Source organism: Amphiura filiformis, chromosome 13, assembly GCF_039555335.1.
Source record: "Amphiura filiformis chromosome 13, Afil_fr2py, whole genome shotgun sequence".
Lineage (NCBI taxonomy): Eukaryota > Metazoa > Echinodermata > Ophiuroidea > Amphilepidida > Amphiuridae > Amphiura > Amphiura filiformis.
Genome location: NC_092640.1, coordinates 37,287,868 through 37,295,524, shown reverse-complemented (window position 1 = coordinate 37,295,524; position 7,657 = coordinate 37,287,868).

The following is a 7,657-nucleotide window of genomic DNA, read 5'->3' as shown; positions in this document are numbered from 1 at the left end:
CTTGCTCCTATACTATACATAACTTTTGTTACCAGTGTGTACTTATTTTTTGAGATAAATGCAAAATTAGTAACAAAATTTATCAAGGGGTGTAGTACCACTTTACGTTTATCTTATATTATTGTCTTGTAATCAAAATTAGGATTACTAGGTTTAATACTTAAATCCATACAATATGATTGTGTGTAATTTTTTTTAGTATGAATTACACTAAGATCTTAAAACTAACCTTATCACAATTAAATGCACGTCAGATAAATGAAAAGCTACCAAAAAGACCTTTTTCACTCTGGTTTATACTATTATAAGATGACGTCAGGATGAATTCAACCATTCTTGGTTCAGGCATGTGACTGACTTTCATCGGTTCAATCCAATTATTTGAATTCCAGAGGATTAGGGTGTCCAGAGGATTAGGGTGAGGTCATATTTATCATCATAACGAACGGTTTCTCGAGTAATTCTGACTGCTTTGGAAAGTTACGTCGATTCTTTACAAAAGACCATGATGACGTCATGTCAACTAATCCATCCACATAAATGTAACCAATCAGCACTGGTTTTATATGATTTCCATGTGCCATGTTTGTTGAACGCACTAATTTAGTGTAAAGACGCATACTACAGGGTGAGTCAAAAAAGTGCAATGGAGAAAAGAATCCATTTTAATTTAAGAACCGATTTGAACCTTTTAGGTTTTAAAACATTTTATAAATGGTATATCCATTAGTGACCTTTTGTGAAATAACCAAGGAATTAGCATTTACCGTTTTGTTCTTATGACACATTTTATAACGATACCCAATTTTAATATCTGTCCAAGAAACATCTAAAATTTGAATGTCAGCCCACTCTGTGTAAGGTAGATTTGGAACAACGGCTATTTTCTTAAGGGATCAAAATGAGCGTTTATTTCGTTTCGACAGTATTTTTTGTGGGACATGAGAGCACCTCAGACCTATCGAATTGCATTTTGAATACGAAGCATGTCTTTCTGATATCAAATAATTTTCATTTTTTTAAAATCACAATATAATACAAATTTTATGACAAATTATAAAAATTTGATATTTTTCAAAATTTTGATATATAACAGTCCTCGAAGTAATAAATCTAATGATATATATAAATATATATTATATAAATCTAATGATATATTCTTAAAGTGTATGTAGCAGGGAGGAAAAGCCGACGGTCAATTGAAAATTTTGACCTTTCATATTGAAGATATGGATTTTTTTCCCCAAAAGACCTAATTTTTTTTGGTGTTTTGGGAAAAAAAATCCATATCTTCAATACGAAAGGTCAACATTTTCAATTGATCGTCGGCTTTTCATCCCACCTACATACACTTTAAGTATAAATCATCAGATTTATAAAGTTTACTTCAAGTACTGTTAAATATCAAAAATATCAATTTTAATGATTTGCCATAAAATGTGTATCAAATTGCGAATTTCAAAAAATCTAAATTATTTGATATCAGAATGACATTCTTCGTATTCAGAATGCAATTCGATATGTCTGATGTGCTCTAATGTCCCAAAATAAATACTGTCCAAACGTTCATACCCCAGCCCTTAACCTCATTGGCATTGAAATAAAATGGAGCACCAAAATTGTTATTTCCCTTGGTCTTGTTTTAGGAAAAGAAACATTATTTGTTGTTATTTTCATTTTACCTTTACTTTAAAGATGTTTATTCTCTATCAAAAACATACACATTTGTAGGCCGATTTATTCAAATGTCGAAATGCGCGCAAATTGAAGTGGAGTGAATTATAAAATATCCAATAAGTTGGACATATTGGGATTTAAAAAAAAAAAAATGGAGTTGAAGTCGAGTGAGGTATGAAGGACTAAAAGTAATGTAAGAAAGTTTGTTTGAACAGAAAAATGAAATTGAAATAACGCAAAAATCAACCTTAGTAAGTTTCAGAGCTGGTTCCTTTATCGTGCATTGTGTGCTCTCATTTAAAATACATGGTACCTCGTGGACAAATAATGAAATTGGGTATCGTAGCAAAAGGACTCATAAAAATTAAACGGTAGATGTGATTGACTTCATTTGTTCACAACGGGTGCGTATTGAGTGTGGCATTTATAGAAACTTTCAATAATTGGAAAGTTCAACATGGTTCTTACATAAATATCGATTCTTTGCTCTATTGCACTTTTTTGACTCACCCTGTATGTGTATCGTGGAAATTTATACGTAACTGTTCACTATATAAATGAACACTGTATAAATACTATTTTAAACATTTTCCTTGAATTGTGTCAAAGGACCCAAACGTTATAACGTTGGAACGTTCACCGCTATGAGTTAAGCTAACATAACGTAACATAATGTCGCAATCCGTCTGACTGATAAAATGGACGACTTTGTTGTAGCAGCGTAATGATTTCCAAGTGCAGCATATTCTTCCTATCCACGTAGACTAAAGGATTAAGATGCTGTCAATTATTTTTCGTAATGTAGTTTTTATCGTTAAATTTTATCGAATGTATTTTAGCTATTAGTAATGTGATATTGATCACTGATAAGGGTTTACCAACTGTCACAAGGTTCGTACAAGGAACGATCAATAAGTTCCCGCATACATGAGCATAGATACATAATAGTTGCAGGATCCTTTTTTGACCATCCCTTGCATATGTAAACCTGAATCAAAAAGTAACTGTTCAATTCTATAATTCGTCATTGCTTGTAAGTTTATTTCAATTGCATACTCATTTTCGTCTATGTTTAAACGGGTGCAATTATATTTGAATCATTGCACTCAAAAGGTGTTCGTAAAATTAGTGAACACTGGCAACATAACCATGGGAAAACGTCAGCATTATGACACGTAAATGCGTGAGCTATTCGCACTTTTAAACGCTTTAAGACTAACTGACTTTTCATTGATAAAAATCACCATTAAATTTAAAATTCTATTGTTGGACATATTATTATTATTATTATCATGATTGTATAACTATACAGATATCATTCATACTGTAGCCTTTACTTAATACCTATACTTATAATTGTTGCCATGATTATATCAGTTAAACACCCTTCCTCAGCAAACTTCATCTCGTAGAAAGACAAGTACCTAGCCATGTTTTAACAAAGAACAGAGATGAACTAAAGCACCAGCCACACATCTGATGGATAGAAACTTTCTGGTTTGTTTGTTTGTTTGGGTACCAGTCCAACCGAAAACAAACAAACAAACAAACCAAAAAAACTACGTTTAGTGCTCAACTTTAGATTCCAGTATGTCGGATAGAAAAAACTCCCTGTTCTGCTGAAAGCTTTTCATTTGGCTAGTTGCCCGACACGATAGTGCTGACAAAGTTAAGGCATGAGAAAGAATAGATCTTCCTCGCGAACTGCAAGTAGTGAGGTACCTAGATTAGAAAACATCGGGTAAAACACCCAATAGTTCGGAAAAGCAGGTGTAGTTATCGATATACATGTACATGAAATTAATTATATTCAGTAAGACATGGGTCAAAATGACGATAAATGAAATGAATCACGGTACTCTTTTGCCATGTTTGTGCAAACATACAGCTTATTGAGCAAATTTGAACATTGGGTCATCAGGTACAGACACCTACGCTATTGGCCCCTCACAATATGATAGTAATGTTAAGAAAATGTTCCAACGGCAGGTGTCTTCGCTAGACCACTAGGTGTGTGGGTGGGGGCGGGTCTGGTGAGTTGATGGTTATTTGCAGACTAAAATTGAGGAATGGTTGACCCACAATCGTTTTCACAAATTAGGTTTTTCAATAGTAACTTCGTTTAAAGGCCGCTACATATATTTGGAAAACATATGAAGTTGGAAGCGGTGTAAAGTTTGGTGGTGAACATTGACTTGATCATATTTTAAGCCAACTTAATTGGGTTGCCCTCGTAAGTTTATGCCTGGTCAACTGGGTGGGTCTTTAAGGGGGGTCGGTCTTTTGTGCGTAATTATAGAGGGCCAGGGGATTCACTCTATCATTATAAAAAAATATTTAAAGAAATCAAAGAGCCCTAGGAATATAAATTGTAGTGTAATTCACGCCAGATACAATTTCTTTTAATGAAAAAAATGAATTTTTGTAATCGATCAAAAACCAAACGTTTTATACAAATTTTGAATTTAGCCTGAATCCGTAAATATGGCACCTCTCGCCCTTTTTCAGGTCAAGGCTGTTTTTACCATTATGCAGCGAATCAGTGTTGAAGCTATTTCACATACATGTCTAAAACACTCTAGAGAAAGAATTTTGCCATATACTGCTGAAATATCTTTTGTTGATTTCGAATGATAGTGTCTTAACGTCGTAAATTTTAAGGTCAAATTTCTAAAATCAAAACAAAACATTGCGACGCAGATATTGCAATATATATGCAATTTCATCATCGTATCAGTATCTTTATTATTTGTTTGAGCCCTTTTCCAAATGTTCGTGCTATTTATACATAAAACGACCAATCTATCTTTACAAAATGCGTCATTTTAATGTAAACAAAAGGCTAAAGATAGCATTATGAGATTTATCTTTTATTATTACACTCTTCTGTTCATCTGCCTCCGTGGCAGAGCGGTAAAGACCGGGACTGATAATCAACGACGCGTGGAATCGTTGGTTCGAGTCCCCTCGAAGCCTGTGGGAACTTTTTTTTTCTTCGAAATTCATGATCGCATTCCGAAATGAGTCACTTGTCGCTAAATCGTGGATCGTATCCTTAAGGGAGGTCTAATGAGCGTGAACCTGGTTTGGATGCAGAGGGAGTGTGCCTGTAACAGACACAGCCACCAGAAAAGGACCAGCTCAGATCGCTCGCCAAATAAGTTTGCAGTCCAGAAATTTCATTTTTTTCTCAGCCTTGCAAAAAATAGGCAGAGGTGGGAATCGAACCCGGGACGTCGGTGTTGTAAAACCTACTGCGTTACCACTGAGCCAACTGACAATCAGCTATGAGAAGTTTGATAGTAATCCTTGATATTGCTGAATAGAATAAATCAATACTGATAGGTCTATTTATCTAATGTACGATGTTATTCAAATTGGCCTATAAACTAGGAATATAATGTGAAATGACTATCAATCGATCAATCAATCAAGTTGTCAAGTTATCAACAATCAATAATAAACCGACGTAGGCCTATCATGGAATATTACTAACTAGGCCTACTAACTAATATACCAAATAAATAAAATAAATAAATAAGTCAGTAAATAAATAAATAGGCATAGGCCTAAATAAATACATAATGCAGAATGCAGTTAGTATTTTAGTTGCAAAATTCCAAACATTCTATTCACACATTCTATTATAATTTTCTGCTATACACGCAAAGGACCTGTGCCTTTAATATGTCCGCGCCTAATCAATAATGAGTCTTTCACCATGCTCACACACCATGTTAAACTATTGTATCCCTGCAAGTATTATACTGACCAAGTCCTAACACCTCAATGAAATGGATGCTATAACGTACCCAATCAAGCGAACATATCAAGGTCATATCAGGGCGTTATACAAAGAATGGTCAAAGGTCAACGTTTCCAAAGAAGTATAGTAATAGATGTAGACACAAGCTTTCGTGCGGGAAACATAAACACATAGTCGTCAGTCGTGTGGTTTTTATGAGATTTGATACGGCGCTGAAGTCTATTGGCTGTCCCAAAATCAGTACCAGACCCGGTTTCCAGACGGCAATGTGTGTGTTGTTACAAGGAATGCAAACTCATTTTATCAATGAGTGAACCACATAGAGGAATACGACATCTATAGTGAGCCAATCTGCATTCTGTTGCCTGCAAAAGCCGACGATCAGGTAAAAATTCTAAAAAGCAGCGTGACTAGATATTTGCGTTAATTTCATGATACGTGTAAAACGCATTGAAAACGCCAAATTGCAGTCATAAAATATATAATATTAGTAAATCACCCAATCGAATGTTAACGTAGGTATGTGGAAAAGAACTGCAATAACAATAACAAACTATGTGCCCAAAGAGTTGTCTTTGGCATGTCGCTTTTGAAATATGACCAAAAATATCAAATTTTGGAAAAACGCCCCAAAATTTAAAACAAACACGAACCTTCCAAAATAAATATATATTAGCACTCGGCGGCCCAGTCACTACCTGCCGCTGTGATTTGGGGTAACTCATTGCTTCCCCTCTCCAGATACCGGAACTTGAAGGTCGCTCATACCCCAGCCCTTAACCACATGCCTATTGCAATCCATCGTCTCATACGCCCAGCAACGCACATTTAACATACGGCTTATTGCACTTTGCCGGCCGACAACATTAACGGTTTGCCTACATCATCTATGAATAGGTATCCCACGCACAATACTCCCTAACGACGTCCCTTTATACACTTGGTGATAGAATAGAAATTATATTAAACTTACGTGAAATCATATTTAGCTTTTGCACGGATAGATATCCGAACGTAAAGGTTATTTTCATTATCCTTGGACATTATTATCGAATTACTTTTGAAAGTACATATAGTATTCCCCATAGAAAGATGATGTAACAGGATAGCCCGGGCAGGATACACTACCATAGCAATAGGTTAAAACAAATTTTGAGTATAGAAGAATCCAATTTCACGCATTCCTACACCTCAATGGCAGCCATATTTGGGTCCCCGTCGGCTCCATCTCACCTAAAATGTGAAATGATGCGGCCTTGGAGGGTATTTTAAACTGCATTCTATCACCCGTGTTACACATAGACAAAAGAATGACGACAGTTTACAACACAAAAGAATCTAACATCGAATTTTAAGCGGATTTATGAAATCCACCCAATATTGGGCAGTCACAACACCAGTTTGGTGTTGCGGGGACCCAGTCATGGCCGATCAAATCCTGACCATGAATTGGCTCGTTGGATTCGTTTATATCGCACTGCACTAGTACGTTCACGTGGTATCTCTGCATTGAACATGTTGATCACTCGCACCTGTAAGATTAGTATCTTGTATCTTCAGAAAGAGCGGTATTGTAGTCAATCTATGATTGCAGATGTACGCAGGTGATGAGTGCAACCTACTTCGAGTGCTGGGCGATATATTAAAAATATGTACAGTCGGGGTGTGTAGGCTTGTGCTTTTGCTTTTCAACTTCACTCAAGATAAAGGATTACAAACATAATTACAGCTATTTCAAAATTCATCCATGCTCCATTACCAAAAACATTATGCGAAATCAGAAAATCATTAGATACATCTTCGACGATGGCTTTCTTAAAAGTGACTTGGTTCACTGCTTCTCCCGCGAAAACAGGCTGTAGCGTCATGATGCTACATGAGACTACAGCCGGTTTCAGCCTACCTAATCATTTTCTGAGTATGATAATTGTGTGTTGTCCTAAAAACAAAAACAATTTGACTGATTCAAAAGACACTAGGAGACAAAAATCCGTAATATATTGAAAAAAAAGTTTTCCCAACAAATCACAGATAAGTTCAAACATGTGTATTATGCCAAAATGTCATCGCAAGTTTGAAAATATAACTTCATTTTAAAAGATCGTACAATATGGCTTTACGTATTACGCCAGTAATCACTTTAGCGACCTAAGCTTAAAATTCCCTATTTACCATGTACAACGTGATATAAAACAGCTTACATAAGAAATGAAT